The sequence below is a fragment of the Columba livia genome, chromosome 8 (assembly GCF_036013475.1).
Source record: "Columba livia isolate bColLiv1 breed racing homer chromosome 8, bColLiv1.pat.W.v2, whole genome shotgun sequence".
Classification (NCBI taxonomy): domain Eukaryota; kingdom Metazoa; phylum Chordata; class Aves; order Columbiformes; family Columbidae; genus Columba; species Columba livia.
In genome coordinates, this window is record NC_088609.1 from 14,480,502 (window position 1) to 14,499,594 (window position 19,093).

Sequence of the window (19,093 nt, forward strand, 5' to 3'; positions counted from 1 at the left end):
CAAAGGAAAACTAGCAAATTCAGAGTTGTTATGCTGGGAAATTAATGATTTTCTAGTATGGCTGAAAGTACCTCGAAAAATTTTTATTCAGGGATTATATTGGTTGAAACAACTGCTCTCCAGGAGCAACGAGAAAACCTTTGTAGACACCTTTGTGGACTTTGCATGTGGCAGAACCTTTATGTTTGGTCTCCACTTTTGCTTTTCCGGAGGCAGAAATTCACCTTCAGGTTCTATCAATAGAAAAAGCTGGTGGAGTTTAAGCACTGCTTGAAACACAGCTACCACCTCCCTGCCATTAAAACCACTGGCCTGTATTTTTCTAGCAAGAAGGAGAAAAGAGGCTGAAATGTGCAGGAAGGTGATGGATCTCCACCAGCCAGTCTTTTGCTTCCAGGATGAAATTTTGTTATGCTAATGTGCAGTTTCCCATATTGTAAGCTGGCTCTGACTTGACTGCAAAATGAGTAACAGGAGGCAGCGCCAAGCATTTCCCTTCCAACCATCATCCTGTGACAGCAGCAGTCAACATTCACACTGGAATTCAGTATTACAGCAAGAATGGAAAAAAACCCATCAGGGAACAAATTAGCTTAACTGAATAAATGTTCCTGATCTGTGCACTGCTCCAAAACAACGCAACTTTCTCATCTTCTGCATACTCAGCCCTCCCATGAAACCTTGTTTTAGAATCAGCCCAAGTGGGACACACAAGTTTAGATGCTGATGTTTTTCCCTTGAACTGCTTAGCAAAGTAGTTTACTTTTCATAAATTGGTGGAGCAGACATGAGATCAAACGCAGGGGCAAATTATTTTTGGTGAAGGAAGTAATTAAGATTGGGAATGTACATTACCACACATGTGCACTTCTGTATTTATGTTCCTTTTTGTAGCATCTAAAAGTTATGCCGGGCACATATATCTTAAAATTAAATGCTACATTATTTCTCCAAAAGAAAACAAATGGTCTTTTGCAAATAATTTTATCTACTGTTCAGCATTTTACTAGTCTTGCTATGTTATACTATAGCATTTATTGTTTTACAAGTGTTAGTGTTCTCTGGTGGGAAATGCTGTAAAAAACATAGAAACCTAAATAATTTTTTTCATCTACTGAATTTATAATAAACATGGGACTCAATAGACAGTTACTTAAGCTGTAAGCCATTTGGTTTGTGTCAGGGGAAACGCTGGTTAATCAGGACAGCCTGCTGTTCTGCACTGGCTAAACTAAGAAAAACACACACAAAATTAAACCTCTTTCCCTCTATATATGGGATTTTACAGCTAATGCAGCTTAGCAGATTGCCCAGTACTCCCCAAACCTCCTAGCTGATCCTTTAGGGATCATGTCCCAGGAGAAAAAGGATGACAAGCCTGGACAAAAGCGCTCCTCAGCTCCAAAAGTGTCTGCAAGCTGTTCAGATGTCAGTCCTGCCCTGCACCATCTCACTCTGGCTCTGCCCACAGGTTTGTCAGGACTCTGTGGGACAGGGTGACATATTTCTCCTACCCAGGGTGGCCCGGGTTGTACAGCTCACAGCACAGAACAGAGTCTCCAAGCACAAAGTACTGATGGAGGTGTACATCACTGTGTCACAGCTCAGTGTCAACAAAATAAGGTTTCACTTTTTCATGTACTTTTAGAGTACTTAAATTCTATTATTTTACTTATAATTTACAAATTGCAGGTACTTCCCCTGGGTTTTTTTGGCATTTTTGTATGCTGTTCAGAGTCAGATGGCATACTACTATTCTTTCTTCTTTTATTTTCTCTTGTTTCATATGGAGTTTTTGGGGCATTTGATTTTTTTTTTTGTTTGTGGTGGGATTTTTGTTTTGGTTTGGGTTTGTTGTTTTTTTCTTTTTGGGGGGGACTGTGTGGTTTTGTTGGGTTTTTTTTTTGTGGGTTTTTGGTTCGTTTTGCGTGTGGGTTTTTTGTTTTGTTTTTGGGGTTTGTTTTGTTTTGATTTTGACTGCACTGCAAAGCCAGCTACAGGCTCCTATTACTGTTTTATTTTGGGGGTATTTTCTGCCCACAAGTTGCTGCTGGTTTAAGCTCAAGATCTACAGAAAATGTTGCTCTTTGAAGAGTTCACAGACCTTGGACTCTAAAAAAATGCCTTTTTGTAAGAGCATGAGTTTTCTTATTACCACTTTTAAGGTTTACTGTGCTAGGGAGACAGTGTCACAGCAAACAGAAACCAGAAAGGTCACAATCCAGATCTGCCAGAGTGGAGGACACCAGATACCTGGAAATAGATAGCTGGACATCATGCTTTGGGAGACTCATTCCAAGACACACCAGAAAAAGAGATTTCAATTTTTGGAAGGGTCTTTTTTCCCCTGGATCCTACTGGATCTTGTCATTAATGCAGTTGAAGAGACATGTGCCTTGCTCGGTTGTAAGGAATAGCAGACCAAGGGCCAGAGGGCTTGTTCACAAGCACAGGGCTCAGGGTGTATGGAGGGGTGTATGATTGCATTGAGTGCCTGAGGCACAGTCCCAACCAAGGCTTCATTTTTAATCTGGTTCTTTGAAAAAAACCTTCATTTCCAGTCACTACGATGCCACAGGGGAATACACACCTCCCCTCCCCCCCCCAGCACATATTTGCCAACATTTCATCAACTTCCTTTCCAAAATAGAAACTCTCATTTTTGTATCATCTCTCCCAGGATTGTTAATGAATTACTAACACTGATGCAGTATCTAACTGGTTATGGTGCTCATTACTAAAGATTTCAGATGTGATTTTCAACTGCCTGCTTATGTTTATTTAATTAAAATTATGGTTGATTTCAGGGTAATATCTGTTAAATGTTATTTTCCAGTTCACTTTTAGATACTTTGCTAATGGAAAACACGTGACATTCATGGTGTACACTACAACCTTTGCTTATCCCATACAATATATTATATTTACTTCATGTTCCTTCTGTTTAATATTCATGTGGCCCCCACCTGAGGCAGAGGCAGCATTTTGCAAGGCAAAACACTCAATGTGAATAATTCTCCCCCTCTACAGCAGTAGATTTACGTGGGTTTGAGTGAAAAATGGGTAACACTTGCAGAGATTACTTTTCCCCATGTTATGATTATTCAACCAAATAACTATTAACATAATGAACACTTTCTAATTCAAAAAAGCAACTCTGCAGTATTTTCCCATTGGACCTGGAGAAATTTTGGCACTGTCCTGATGCCATGGGCAGTAGCTGCAGGTCAGTGGTCCCAGGAACATTAGACAATGTCCAGTGTGCCAGTTGAGGACAGAAGCTGGTCCTCAAGGTAGTTTCCCAGCACTGTGCAGCTGCCTGCACTTCAGATAGCCCACTTTTCTCACTCACTAGCCATTTGATAAGGGAAAGTCACAATAACACATTAAAACACTGCAGGAAAATACCTATATTATATCTGGCTTATGATTTAAACATCTGTGATATTGGAAGTTTTCAGCAATTGGTTTAAATAATTATTTCTCTAGATGTGTACACATACTCTCTAGGATGAGCTTACCCATCATGTCAGATTACTTGGTTATGTCTTTAAATACCCACTTAAAAATAACAGTTAATGTCAGTAACACTATTCAAAAATAACACGACCTGCAAAATAGATCACAGTAATGAAACCCATCAGCCAAAACAGTTTATTCCTTTCAGACTCAACCTCTCCTTTGCAAATAATAGCTTTGCATGGACAGAAAAACTCCAGCATCCCACAAATCTCACTGTACTTGCCCTCTAGTATAATACATTAATCCTTGCTTTCTTGCAGAGCTTTGTGCTAGTGAGAAGCATGTACTAATTAGCTACAAAATTACTGGCACACATCATCAGCCAAAAAATACTAGTACTCCTCTTGTTCAGCCAGGCTTGTCTGCAAGAATACACTAAAACACCACCAGAAGCAAGTACTGAATGGTCATCTCCTGAGACAAGATTGGCACTGGATGTAATGCAAGAGGTGATTAAATGTAATTCAAGAGAGATGTGGGGAAAAGGATTACAGACACCAAGAGAGTATAACCAGGAACTGATATGTGGGAGTTTATGATGTCTAGCTAATAGCTGTCTTTAATTAATATATTATTAGACAACATTTAAACGTAACTTAGTAATAGCTGTATGTCAGAAATTATCCTAAAAGCAATTGCTTTGCATCTAGCAAGTTAATATTAATTTAAGGTCAAAACAATGATGCATGAAGGTTTCGAGAGATGTTGTGGGAAGATAAACAATATTGCTGAAGAGATTTTAGTGCAGTGGTACTCTTCCAAGTTTCTCCTCACTTGAGAGCCTTTGAAACAGAAATATATATATATTATGGCAGCTTAGAAATGCTGCTGTCAGGCCACGCTCCTTCAAACAGAGAAAGCAAAAGACACAACTTGGAAAAGGTGAAAGATGCATTTGATACTTTTGTTAGTTTTCACATTGGCTTCTCAAACTACCTCAGCAATAATCACTAGATTAAGTAAAGCCTTACAAGTGCTAAAACTGGAAGGTATGGAAACCAAAAAGAAAGGGAAGACAGTTTATGTCTTCCAGGCAGAGTTAAATTCTAGTAGATTAAATCAGAGTGAAAACATCTTGTCAATTAATTAGTGCCTTTATTATTTTAACTGACGTTATGCTGCCCAGTGACCTTTTGCTGAACATTACGTACTGAATAAAGCTATAAATACCTCTAGAAGTTTTACTTAATAAGATTTAAGCTGAATAATACAATACATGATTGACTCCGCATGCTGGGACTCGGCATCCCAAACTGGCTCACAGGGCAGTTTCTAGTTACACACAGACGTCATCAATGCCTTTGTGGAACAGTCAGCAAATGATGCTATCAGCAATATTTAATACAGCCACCATCTTTGCCCCAGCAGCAAGTTTTGCTTCTATGAGAAGTGATGCAAGTGAGGAAGCAATTCCCAGCACTACAGTTGAAAAGAAAAAAAAAGTTACAGTGAATCTAGTGCTATAAAGGTTGCAGAACAGGACCCTCATGATCAACAGTTTTTAAAGGCCAAAACAGAAAAGTGAAGCCCCTCCCTGAAAACCTGGTGGTGGGCAGATTCAGAGAAGAAAATCTTATTTGCTTGAGATAAACTCACAGAGACACCAGTTCATAGGGAAAGGAACAGACAGTGCAGGACATGGAGATGCCAGAAATGTCCTAGCAAGGAGCTGCTCTTCATAGGCTGGAGAAGCTCAAAGTGACCCATTCTGGTACAGAAAGGTGAGTGGTAAAGTACATCAGAGCAATTGAGGGGGGCAGAACAAGCAGGAAGGTAGGATCTGAATGGCAATTGTCCAAAACCTAAAGGTAACAGAATTGACACTGAGCCATATTGTGCATTACTGAAAGTATAAGAGCTAGATTAGCAGCAATAAAGACATTTCTACAAAGTGGGCATCTGAATAGCCACCCTGAATGACTGATCCCTGCTTTCCAGTAGAAGTGAGCCTGCAGGGGGCTGCGATCTAAGACGTTTTTTTCAAGTTTCATTAGTCACAACCCAAATTTTAAGTTTATTCAGTACATGCACAAAACACACTCAACACCACAACCCTCCCGAAAAGAAACAGCAGGTTCTGCAGGGGATTTTTCAGACTATGACACTTTCCTTCTGTGTTAGTGTTGAACTAATTCCCAGTTCAGTGCTGGAGAAATTGAGCTGCTGGAAAGACAATCTTTCATATAAGAAATACAACCAAAATCTTGACCATTTATTATTCAGCAGTTACCTCATGATACTTTAAAATTAAAAAAAAATAAAAAATAAAAAAATAAAAAATTCTAAGGTCTTGGCCAGCTTGCATTCTTCCTCACCAAAAGTTTCAACAGAAGTAATTTCTCATCGGCTGTTGGATGTGTCAGGAGGGGAGAGCAGCCAGCACCTGGCTAGCAGAGATGTTCCCATCCCCATGGCAGACAGCAATTTGCCCCACGCTCAGCAGTTTCCTGCCTCTAAAGTGAAATGAATCAGCTGTAAAATTGGTTTAACAAACTGGATAAACCAGGCTTAAGGCTGCATAGACACCAGTGGCTCCAGCAGAGTCACCAGTTCATGACAATGCTGATAAGAGGCTAAGAACTGAAAAGGGTAGGAAAAAAAAAGATGTATCTGAAAGCCCAAGAGAAACCTCTCAGTAACTTAGGTTCATCACTGGCATCAGTTCTTCCTGGTCAGCAATTTGCATGCAACACTGGTGTTCAGAGCCAGGGAAAAGCAAGGACACAAACACAAGCTCCCCTGAACAGCAGCCGTGCTGTGAGAAGCTTAGGGGGAAAGGTGGGGCAAGAGGCAGAGCTGCCTCACAGAGGGAAAAGCCAAAGGGGTGAATCTAAAATGCAGCATCAATTCTCTGACCAAGATAGGAAACAGGTTACTATGCAGATGCTACCAAAAGTAGCAAATTAAGTAAGTTTCAATAAAAACAACAAACTGACGAACACCAAGGAAGCCTAACCTCCTTCTTCCCAACGAAAACTCCACAAAACTACATACAGAACAAAACTCAAGGTGATACCCAGGCTTGCAATGAGCTGCGGTGGTTCTCAGCATCCTGCTCTGAGCAGATCTGGGCACTGAGTGCTGCCAGAGATTCCCATCCTATTACTTTGGGATGCTCACATCCATTTGTTAAGTTCCTCATGTTAGCAAAGCCTCATTATTTTCTTGGGCACCACAATGGAGCCCCAGGCTCATTTCAACTTGCACCTCCTTGTTGGTAAGGTCTGGATGGAGCTCAGCCCAAGGAGCACCACAATCTTCATCCAGACTTTCCCAAGTGCAGAGGATGCTTCGAGATTTGCCTTCTCTAACAGATATACATATTAATGGCGACACATAAAAGACAAGTCAAAAAGTTTAACTTTGTAAATCAGCAGAGAGACATTGCTTTGTCTCTGAAAAGGCGTGCATTTGTGCTCCTAGCCCAGCCTGAGCACATTTCTTTGGATATATATGGTATTTTAAAAAAGGTTTTTTATATCTACAAGCTTTGACTTCCATTTGTGTCTAGGTCCAGTTCCCTTCTTCAGTCCTCTCCTGGTTTTGTTCATTTTGCCTATTTTTCAGAGCAAAGGGATGGGGGTTTTACAGCTGTGGCTTAACTGGGTCTTGAATTTGCTCTCACTGCACCCTAACAAAAATAATAATCCATAATAATAATGTTATACAAGTGTCTTATCAATTATATGTTCCTGGCCAAAAATGAGGCACAAACTTCCATTTTCAGGTTTCCGGATTTCTTCATAATACTTGTTAACAGTGAGTGATGCAATTGCCTTGCTTTAAATATCCCAGAGGGATAATCTCTAAAAAGTCCACAACTAACTCCACTTTTGACCATCTGAAAGGGTTTTTTTTTGGTGGTGGTGGTTTGGTTTTTTCTGTATCTGATGGAGCACTGGGCACATAAGCAGGATGTACAGAAAGGCTAGGCTGAACAGCGTCATAAACGAAGTCAGAAACTCAAAGAAACTTCAGCAGCTTCAGTAAACTCAGTATGTAAACCCAAGTTCAGGGTACAGCTGTTGCACAAGCAGATAGTCAAGTGCAAACATTAAACTGTGAAGTATCTTGCTACTTGCCTGGTCTTCCCACTATGCAAGAGTTTGCATTACAGAACATTTAATTATAGTGTTTTGAGTAGAACCAGCTTTTTCCTTTCAGCCCAGCAGAAAAGTAACACAGTAATTAAAAAACTAATGAAAACTCAGTAAAAATTCCTTAACCAAATACGCACACTCAGTTGTGATTTCAAAGAGCGTATGTCAAGGAAGACTGCTCACTGTAATTTAGCAGGTTGTTAAAAAGTCTCAAAAATGAAATGAAAGTTAATGCAAGTTTGGAGTTTTTTTTCTTTTGTCTGAATTTTTGTCTGTGAGGTGCAGATATTGGGGCACAAACCATAGTCAAAATAGTAACTTACATAATTTAATCCTGTGGCTTCCAAAATAATTTTATGCAGAGACGTGTTGGCTTCAGTGGAATAATTTGCACACTGAGTACATACAGCTGGCAGAATTCAGGCCCAAAGCTTTTAAATATTGATTACACTTAAAGGTAGTTGCATTGCAGAAAAAAAATCTTCCTAGCAAGTGCGGCTGATATTTCAGTATGCCAGACTCTTTGTGTTGAAAAGCAGTGAAGAAAGCTTTCTTTCATGGAATTGAAAGGTGCTGAAAAGATGATGGTAATTTAAACCATCATCACAAAATATATCCAGCATTATGCAGATAGTCATGTGAATTTACTTTTGCTGTCACAAGCTTGTTTTTAAAATAAGCTTTGACTCAGGATAGCATGTAAAATAACATTTTAGAACACTTTTCATAAAATGCAATAATCAAAGTCCTATTCATTATTTGCAGTCAAAGTCCTAGTACTTAAAAACATTAATTTAGTCTAATGTTTGTTTCTTTTATGGGAATTTATAAAATATTATATAGGAGAAACATAGCAATCAGGCTTAGCCCAGAATATAATAGGCTTTTAGGTCCTCTAATGAGTTGTGTAAGAACAGTATACTATGAAAAGTCATGCATGTCCTACATCTCTCCCTCATTGTAAAACATTGTTCTTAGATTTTACTGCAGCCAAAACAACTTTATCTTTTTAATTAAAATAAAAAGGGTATCCAATTTCACTAAGCTTATGTGGGAAGAATACGTTTTGAGTTCTTGAAATCACATTGCAACACCGGTGAATTAAAAGAGGCAGAAAGGCAGGTATATGGAAGGGACAAGCATGAGTAAAGCTGAGGCTACCCCAGTGCCAGCTGATGCTTTCTGATAGATGCAGTGGAGCCAAATCACCATAGAATGGGGAAATAGAGGTGACAGCACCTAACAGTGGGGAAGGCCGAGATTTCAAGGGCGCTGATTAACAAAAGGGAGCACAAGCTAAAGGGCTTCACTGAGTCCAACTAAGCCACTTTACCCCCTATCTGTGGATGTCAGGGCTGCCATGTAATATGATCAGCACCAGAAGACAACCAGCTGAAATGGCCTGGAGCTTACAGGAAAAATTCACCTGTACAGACACGTAGGTCCACCCCCCATCTCTGCTCACATCCACTGGTCAGCACTTCCACTAGTTCCATTTCCCTGAAGGCAGTGGGTTTTGTTCTATCTGACTCTCATGTCACAAAGTCTCAAAATACTATGTCAAATATATAAAATCCCACCTTTTCCTGGAAAATAAACACCATTCCACACAGCCACTGAATGCCTGGAGGAGTAGGCCGTATCCCCAGCACACAGCCCATACCTGCCATCCCCTCCCAGCACTGAGCATCACTGAAGCCATGGAGCTGACTTCAGCATTTATGCATTATCTATAGCACAAAAAGAGGGTCCTTAGCAGCTTTACTCCCACAACACAGCAGAGCTGCCCTAGCTTTAGGTAACAAAGCCACTTCAGGTGTCGAAACGCTTTGCCTTCTCATACTCTATGCTAAGTGTCTAGAATATTTGGGACATGTAGCAGAGAGGTGGCAAAAATAAATATTTTGGATGTGTTTAGGACTATAAGATTCCAATTCTAGTAGCCACCAAATAAAGAATAATTTTAGTTTATGACTTTGGTTCTGCTCTTAGAAAATATTAATTTCTACACATTTTGTTATGATTTGTTGCGGGGTTTTTAAATGATGAATACAGCAGGTCAGAGTCTGAAGATAGCCACATACTATTCGAAGTAAATGCTATTTCAGTCAGACAGCTGCAGTGAACAGCTTTTTCTAGCAGGGCTGGCTCAAGACACCGCATACTTGTAACAAGCTAAATCCCACCATTAAGAGGTTTAGCCCTGCTATTATTGTCAAAAGCTGTCTATCACAAGGCCTATTTCTCCTGTATTCAGAGAATTAACAATGAAAGTACTTTTTGACGTACTAAATGAGATTTTGGGACACTTAACAAGAGTTGGCTCAAAAGTGCTACCTCAAGAAATAGAAAATGCCAGCAATATTGACACTGTATGACAAATTGTATGTTCCTTAATAAACTGTGTCACTCCATTCAGTTTTATAATTGGCACTGACTGTAGCTGAAATCTGATCTAAAGTATACAGAACTAACTGGCACTTGTTTTATCCCTCTTAAATTTTTCTAGGCTACAGATCTTTGTAAATATTTATTTAATAGGGTAACAGACTAATTTTTCCCATAAAATATACATGTCCATATCTGTAATGATAAATTTTTTTTTCTGACAGATGATGAGCTAGCTGTGTACAGCCAGCTCAAAGTTGCAAGTTATGGGAAACCGTCTTTAGAGTTCAAGCGAAGAAAAACCTATATGTAAAGATTGTTGTACCCTTTGACTTCTGCCAACCTCATTAAAACTATTGAAATTACTACAGAGTTTATTAGCCAACCCACACTTGCTCAGCAGAAAGATTTTAAAGGAATCATTGTTCCAGGGAGAAGTACTGTCAACTCTGGGGGTGCACCAACTAAACCTCCTTTTCAATACCTTCTTCTCATATCCTGGATAGTGGTGTATAATAGTCCTCATGGGCCTCTCCCCAAGTTATTGTCCAATTCCTATTGAAATAATTTGGTCTTTTTGATCTTGATAGCATTCTGTCACATAACAGCCTGTTCCCTGGGGTGTCCTAACTTTTTGCAACTGACTTTATTTTGCATTTGCTGACTCCCTGGCAATTAGGGTTTTGTAAACCTCCCTTATGTCCATTCCCACATCCCTTTCAGGACTCAAAAGTCCTAATCAGCTTAATGTGTCCTAGCATGGAAACACCTCAGTTGTGCTGGCTACCTCTCCCCTCTCTTTGGGTTACTCTCAAGCCACAGAGAAGAGTGTCTCACTCCCAGGATCTGCCCTGGCTCTCTCCAGTTCCAGCGCCCTGTGCTTGGGGAAGAGTTGCAAGGACAGGCAACAAAGTGCCAGAAATTCCCATGGATGTTGCAGGGATCAGAAGTCAGGACACCACCACTATCACCCCCCCACACACTCCCCTCATCCTTTACCCCAAAACAAATACACATCTGGACACAAATGACTCACTAATCCTATTAAAAAACAGCATTTCAGCCCCATGCTGTAGTCCAAGCTCCATCTGCATTCACAGTAATGTAATTCAGGAGCGACCCAGATTTACAATAGATAAACAGTGATGTAATTCTAGTATGAGAGAATAATTACATCTTCATATGTATATATACACTCAAATATATATATATATATATAAAAAATTATATTTCTTTGACAACACTAAACTGCTCAAAGAGCCTCTCAGTAGCAAAATAAAAGCATGCAGCTTGCACTTCTCTGGAACACTGAAAGTCCAGTTCCTTTTAAACAGAACAAATGCAGACCATGGTTGGCTTTATTTTCCCCAGAGCCAGTCAGAGTCATTGCAGAGATTTTCAGAAGTCTTGGAAGCACAGAGCTCTCCCTGGCACACCCACCAGGATCACTGCTTGCAAGTTTGTGTTTGGACATTAATTTTAGAGCCATATCCAATGATTTTTTAAATGGGCCTGATAATGTGCCAAAAAAGTGAAACTTATTACAGACTCAAGTGCCTACCATGATAATTATTTGAATGGGGTAAAATCCACACTTTTTAATTTACAAAGAACAGAAACAGCATTTTGGTTTCAGGTATTTTCAGGAATTAGAATTACTCCTGTATACCTGACCTCTAAATGATTCTGGTCTTATTGATGCAAGTCACAGCTCTAATATTCCTAAAACATAATTTTCTAAGAGAATGTGTGCTTAATGCCTCATTTCTTTCTCATACAATTATTTGATGCTCAGCACATTCTGGTAGCACCAGATCTGGCAACATTTTGTAGTGCAACATACAATGACCACCTGAAAGACATGGGCAGCACCCAGGCTGGATTATGTGACACCCAGCACGTGCACCAAGCCACATCCAAGACATCTCCCCAGACATAAAAGGCCCAGTGGCAGATTCCTAGGTTGTGCTGAAGGTTCATCTCAGTCCTACAGCCACCCCATGCCATCACTATCTATCTTTATTTATTTTTTATCATAATCACTTGAGCTTCTGGGTAATTTGAACAATTAGGGTGATTAATTGCATGTTTGCAATAAAAACAGAAGACCAGGGAGGGTTACATTACAGGCTAAATATTTTCAGAAAACTCTATCAGCTGGTAGACATAACAAATGCGATCAGTCCAATGCAACATGAAGCTGTGCACATTGTGCAAACTGGTTTGCTCTGGAACTCAAATCTCCTTAAAAGAAGCCAAAGTGTTTAAAAAAATAAACTAAGTCAGAGTGCACAGGGGGAAAAGAAATATTGACTTGTGAGGCCACTGTACTTCTAGCAAAAAGAAACATTGTTTTTCCTTTGGTCCTTTTATTGTCTAAATAGAAAGTGCAAAGCACAGGAGAAAGCACACAACAAGGCACAGTGCACAAGTGAAGGTCATTAGCTTTAGCTTGGAAGCAGTGAGCTACATTGAAAAGAAAATTAGAAAACCACAGTGGAACACCTACACTACTGACACATTCCAGCAAGAAGGCAAACTAACGCGCCTGCCACTATAACTCAAACAACAAGGATTCTGAAGAGGAAGGTTAAACCCAAGAGCAGAAGATACTCACAGTTAAAAGTTTTACTTGTTCAACCGTTGCTTACAAATCTGGGCTTTCATCTTCTACTCATCCGTATGCTACTGAAATTCTTCAATACAGCTTCAACCAATGCCTCTTTCTGGATCTCTTTGCAACTACCTTGTCTCCAAAGACCCACTTCAACTAAAAAGAGCATGAATGCTTACTCAGATACACTTCCCAATGAAGAACAGGACTCAAGAAGAGGAATTGCTCACCCCTGCCATTATAGGTGCAACAGTGTATGGCAGAGTGCAAAATTCTCTGGGAAGGAGGGCATGTCTTGGCTATCCCACAGCCATGCCAGACATGGCTCATTTATCACAACATTGTTATCATGGCCACCATCTTCCTGTCTTCTGCGGGGTATGACAGCTGCCAGTGCTGTGCAATAAGCTCAGGCATGCTCTGCAGAAGAACCGCACACCTCTGAGCAGGGTGACAAGACAGGGCATAGCTCTGCGCTGAGGCAGGCGGGCTGCGCTCAGCTCACCAGCTGCAGCTCTTGCTATCAGCAGCACAGAGATGCCTGCCTCACACTCCTCCCAGACATGACCTTGGGCAGCTCAGTCCTAACATCAGTGACTCTATAGGATCTGGTCCATGGGGCTCATCAGAGTTTTATCTTTGGCTGAGCCTTTAACAGGCTACTCAGTGAGGTACACTATAAAATTTCTACCTAAATAAAAATCCAGCTTCTTATATTGCCCATACTACCTCACACTTGCTTGGTTACATGGAGAAAGAAGTGAATAGTGAAAGGTTTTATGTTCCAGTTGTATGATTGAAGACTTTGTGCTTTAACACAAGCAACAGGGTCAGAGGGCAGGAACACAGTGTTTTCTTTCCAGTCAGCATGAAACTGGCATTTATTAGATGAGTGGTTTTGTTCTATTTGTTTTAAGTCAACTACATTTTAACCTAGCTCAACAATGCTGGAAAACCTCACAAAATATTCCAGAGTGTTTAATCAACATAAACATAATAGACACATGTTTGAAATGTAAAATAAGATAATATTGCAACAAAAATATGTTCTTTATAGCAGTAGGCCTGTCTTTGCCAGTCATTGCCAAGCATTAGCCTCTCTGCATCTGGGAAATGTGTTAAACACTTCTCTTATTTGAGAAAAGTCTTCCCAATGCCAGTGTTTCTTGTGATTAATTAGTGAAAAAACTGGCTTTTTGCTTTTTAATTTAACTGTAGAACTTTGTCAGACTCATTAAACTGCCAAGTCCTTACCTGTTTAAGAGAACAAGCAACATGGATGTGGAAGAGGAGTCTAGGGCAGCAGAAGAGCACTGAGGTACACACCAGTAGTATTTCTGTACATTTCCTCCATAAGGATACCATATTTTCCATATATGTTTTCAGGTTTCATCATATTCAACCTAAACAAAAAAAAGCAAAATTAAAAGACTGGCTCTTCTGCAGTCAAACGTGTATCTATATCAGCCACAAATATGTTAAATGCCAAACTTCAAATGCATTTCCCTGCATCCTCCCTTTGAGCCCCACTTACTACATAGGGGCAGGCTTCCTCTAGCTCCTTGTAAGCGCATTAGCCCCAGCCCCCCCAGTGATTCAGTGCTGCCACCTCCCTCCCCGCAGTGAGGACATGAAAGAGCTCCTGTGACAGCTGAGGCCACCAAAAGTCACACACTTCTGCCAGCACCTGGGTGCAGCCTGACTGGGACCAAAGCTCTTGGAGACAGGAGTTGTGGACAGTTTGGCACAGCTCAGAGCTGGCAGGTAGGACTCCAGCCAGGCTGAGAGTTGCTCTACCCTACTCATCAACCAACCACATTTGTGACTTTTCTGCATTTGGACACCCATCTTCCCTTTCATGAGCTTTCCCACTGGAGGACAGGAATTCATCAACTACATATTAAAGCTTTGACTTGACTTCCTTTAGCTACAGGTTGTTACTTTTTAACCCAAACAGACCTGTTGCCACAGGGCAAGGAGCATCCTTCTCCATCTCAGAGCAAACTTTGCATTGAAATATCCAGTTTGCTATGGGGATACTAACTTCAGTCTGATCACTGCAGAAAAGGCAGAGTCACTCTGAGAATCCATTCCAATGGCTAAGTGACTGTACAACAAAATGAATGTTTCCATTGTCCCTCTGGTCACTATCATTACCAAAAGAAAGCATATGCTTATTCCTTTAATATTTTGACAATTCACCAGTTACACAGAAAAGTATTCTGAAGCCCACAGAGCCCTGACTTCATGTTTAAACCAAGGTCCAGAAAAAGTAATATAATCAACAAGCACCAGTTCAGTGAGAACTTCTGCAAAAATTAGAACCACTAAAGAAAATTTCACTAAAAAGAGTATTTTTTTTAATGCAAAGCGATTTTAATTCACTTCTCACCTATTATTCAGTATATGACTCTTAACCTATTTACATCTTGTAAAAATACTCCTTACCAAGGAACAGAAAAATAGTTAAAAATTCTCCCTTTTCTGACAAGACTTTTTCATGAGCAATAAAATATACAGTAGCTTTGTTTAATGGGTAGTATTCCAAAACAGTGAATAAAATTGGATACTTGATTTGCTTATATATACAAGAAAAATGAACCACCTATTAGAAAATATCTTACTTTCCCAGTCAGGACACTAGAAACAAAAACAGTCTCTCCAACATGAGCTCGATTACGTTAACACAAGCAGCATCTATTCATACAGGTAGTATTACCTGAGGGTAAAGCATTTTGCTGGGAAAACAAAACTAACTACTGATGATCCAGAATTTCCCTAGAGAAAAAGCCTGGCCTCTTCATTTCAGTCACTGCTCAGGTTGAACAATTCTGTCACTAGTTACTCAACATCAACAGATCATCCCCTCTCAAAACATTATTCTATTTGCTGAAACTCTGCTGTGCATTGAGTTTGTGGTTTCAAGCTTTATTGCCAGAGACAGGAATTTCAGTGAAAGTCTTGCTTTGATGGTAAGTGGTTAATGTTATGCTCAGACTTCGAGTTAAGGAAAACACACACCTGAGTTAGAGAACCAGTCCCAGGTACAGAAGCTATCGTGTTAACTGAAGCACTGGAGGCAGCCTCAAAGCATGGTGACTCAGATTTAATCCGCTTCTTGGGTTGTTCTAATGAGAGCTGCACTGTTGCAATTCGATGGCTTCTCATATAAGATGTAGCTCACTTCCACCCAAGTCAGATATTTCTGAACTGCATCAGTTCTGCATGCATTTTCCCAACAGTGACTCAATCCTGTTCCTACAGAGAAACTGCCCCTCAACACCACCATGCATGTGTGTTTAATGCTTTTAACAAGGATTCTATTGAAAGTAATAAATTCTGGTTTCAAATTTTCATTTCACCATAAGACTGCTGGGATATTCTAGCTAAACATCATACACTTTCCTTGACCAGAGATACTTATGGCTTTGCATTCTGGATCACGTTGCTTTTCTTCCATTGAGTGAACACCTTGTAAGGTTCTGAGTCTGCATTCTGATCGTAGTTCACTATATAATTTTCTTTGAACTTTTCAGAGCTAGCCTGTGATTTTGTTGCCTCTGACTGCATATCCCTCTAAAAGGGACTAAACTCACTGGATGAAATACTAGCTCTCCAACTGCAGTCACTTTCTTTGCATGTTTCCAGTTTCTTAGTCAAATATGTTTCTCCAAACTGCAGCTCTCAATTACTCAGATGTAAGAGCATTTCTATCTGAGGTGGAAAAATCTTGTGTCTGGTGTAGGCAGAGTCAACATTCTAGAACTGTTGTGCTTGAAGGTATCAGAGGATGACAAAATCCAGGAAATCACACTTGAAATACATTACGTTGAAAACTGAACTGTGACCAACCCTAATTAAGTTTGTGTGACCACTACAAGGTCCCTAATGATCTCTGAGCTACTGCCCTTTCCACTAGTTCTCCCTGCTGGAGACCCCAGTTCCACTGTGATATATTTTAGCTTTCATGTGCAAAGGTTATTCATTTCTTCGTGCTCTCAAGCTTGAAAACAGAACTTGATTTTTCTAGAAGGGAGGTTTATACCCTAGGTGGGGGTGGGGGGAAAGCAGCACTTAAGAATTGCCTTAATTATAATCTACTGCTCTAGAACACTAACACATGAGATACCATGCACATCAGATCTGTACACAGGCTATACTTCCACAGGTTTCTATTATACAATTCTCACAGTTCTCAGACATCATTTTGCTGCAAACATTTCAAGTTCAAAAAAGATCTGTAAACCCACTGATCTGATGAAACCATGATAAGAAGAGAATTGCCTGACTTTACTCAGCAGGCCTGAGGTCAGATATTGAACAAAGCCTTCCTGACTCAGTTTCAACTACTATACCACCTTGCTTGATGAATCATCCATTAAGAGCTAGCTTTCTTAAGGTCCACTTAAAACATGTATGATTTAAACACTGTAATAATCACTAATCAATTTGACAAACTTGAGCTTAGAGGAGGAAAGCTAGAAGCTTGGTATAAAAATACCTTTGACCAATCTTTTCCCTAGAGTTACACAAAGAAGTTTATTTCTTTAAATTACTATATAAACATATGTAACTCTTGTTCAGAGAGGTCCTCAAAAATGGGTCTTAAACTGAAGGTAACACAATATAGGTCAAACTACACCAAACACCACTGAACATGCTCTAGAGAGAAAAAATACCACTGTCTGCCATCCTGAAACAAACGGACAGCCTGCACAGTTCATTATTCTCTCTTATAGTGCCATTTCTTACAGTACTAGGTCCTTTTAGGAGGCAGATCCAGAGTTGCCTACCCTAAAAATCAAGTGCCTTCCTGAGCTCCAGTCTATTCTGTGGCACCAAGAGCAATCATTAAATTCTGAACTATCTATTGTACGAGACAGATCACATTTCACTTGAATTTCAACAGGCCCATCTGCATTTCTTCTAGGCAAACATACTTGTTTTAGACTTAAAGTAATGGAAAATTCACACTGCCCTGTTGGTCACCAGTTCCACTGGTTAACTGTCTTCTTCTGAAGTTTCATTTTTGAACTTGGAAACTGATCTAAACAAACCAAGTCAGCTTATCCTGTAAGAAGCACTGTAAAGGTGTCAATTGGTCTGAAAGAGTCAGATTTCATTTGACCTTGAACCTTCTTAGACTGCAGAACTTCAACATGAATAACCATAAGTGTCACGGGGCTAAATGTCCATTACACCTAAATTTAATTCCAAGGAATCCAAAGGCACAAATAACTGTGTTGAACTACTTTTAAAATAAAGGTATTTTGGCTTAAGTCTTGAATGTTTCCATTTCCTCTTCTGAAGCTACAGGTTTGGTGGTTGTGTTTTTGTTGTTGTCATTTGTGTTTGGGGTTTGTGTTTTTTTATTTGGGTATTTTTTGTTTGTTAGTTTTTTGTGGGTTTTTGTGGGGTTTTTTGTGTTTTTTTTTAATTTGTCTGTTTGGTTTGTTTATTTTTCTTTTAGGCTTTTCAAATGGTAAAAGTATTCTGAAAGCAAGAACTTTTTAAATGGGTACCAAATGTAAAGCTACATGGAGTACTGGTAACACACAGTGATTTATACTGTGAAAGTGAATGCTATCTACACCTTCCAAAATTCGGTTTTAAGATGTAGTTATTACTTTATAAGTGGTCAGACAGACACCTTAGAACAGGAGCTTGTCCTTTCCATGCTAGCAGGGACTTAAGGTAACTGAAAGAAGTTACACATGTAAGTTAAGCTACTATATACACATGTCCAATATGACCGACCTACCAGAATGCACAAATCTCCCATGGCTTTTCCTGCCATGAACATAGCTAAGCTTGATGTAACCTAACCTCAAGTCTTGCCCAAGAGGTGTAGCAAACTGCATCCTACCACTTGTTCTAAGACAAGTGTTGTTCTAAGACAAGACTTTGTTGAAGGGCTGCTTGCTCTGTACCTGTGAACAAACACAAAGAGAACAGATTACCTTTTTCATGGACTGTTTTCTCCTTTGCACTACTAAGGCTGTAGTAAGGCACACACATGACAAGCTGCAAACGAGCAGCCCAACCTCGCCGCAAAGTGACCGTCCCGGGGAGCCTCCCGGGGAGCCTCACGCCGCCAACCGCCGCCCGCGCTTCCGCCTCAGCCAACGGCCGCCGCTCCGCGAGCTCCGCCTCAGCGCCCGCCTCGCGCCTCTCATTAGCACCCGCTAATAAAGGGTCGGCCCCACCTGCCCTGCGGAACCCGTGAGGGAGCGAGTGCAGCGAGTGCAGGTCGCTGTGACCGTTAATATCCCTCATAGCCCGATGCCCTGAGATCGCCCAGAAGCAGCATGGGGGGCTGCTCCGGGGCGGGCCTGGGCTGAGGCGTGGTGGGGAGGGCGGCCAGGGCTGCCCCAGCTTGCTGCTGGGGCTCCCCGTCACCCTCTGCCTCGGGCTGGGTTGTGCCCCTCGCTGTGGGCAGGCTGCAGTGACACCTCTTTTCTTTTATAAT

At 40.5% G+C, this 19,093-nt stretch overlaps 1 long non-coding RNA gene across 1 annotated transcript in view; it reads right to left on the reverse strand.

Annotated features, from left to right (window-relative positions):
* LOC135580107 (uncharacterized) overlaps positions 1-18,723 on the reverse strand; it is a 58,994-nt gene extending 40,271 nt beyond the window's left edge. Inside the window, exons 1-2 of the long non-coding RNA XR_010474284.1 lie at positions 18,585-18,723; positions 13,879-14,027 (exon numbers count right to left, since the gene is read on the reverse strand). This is a non-coding gene — a long non-coding RNA (uncharacterized LOC135580107). The remainder of the gene's footprint in view (positions 1-13,878; positions 14,028-18,584) is intronic.
* Positions 18,724-19,093: the final 370 nt, after the last annotated feature.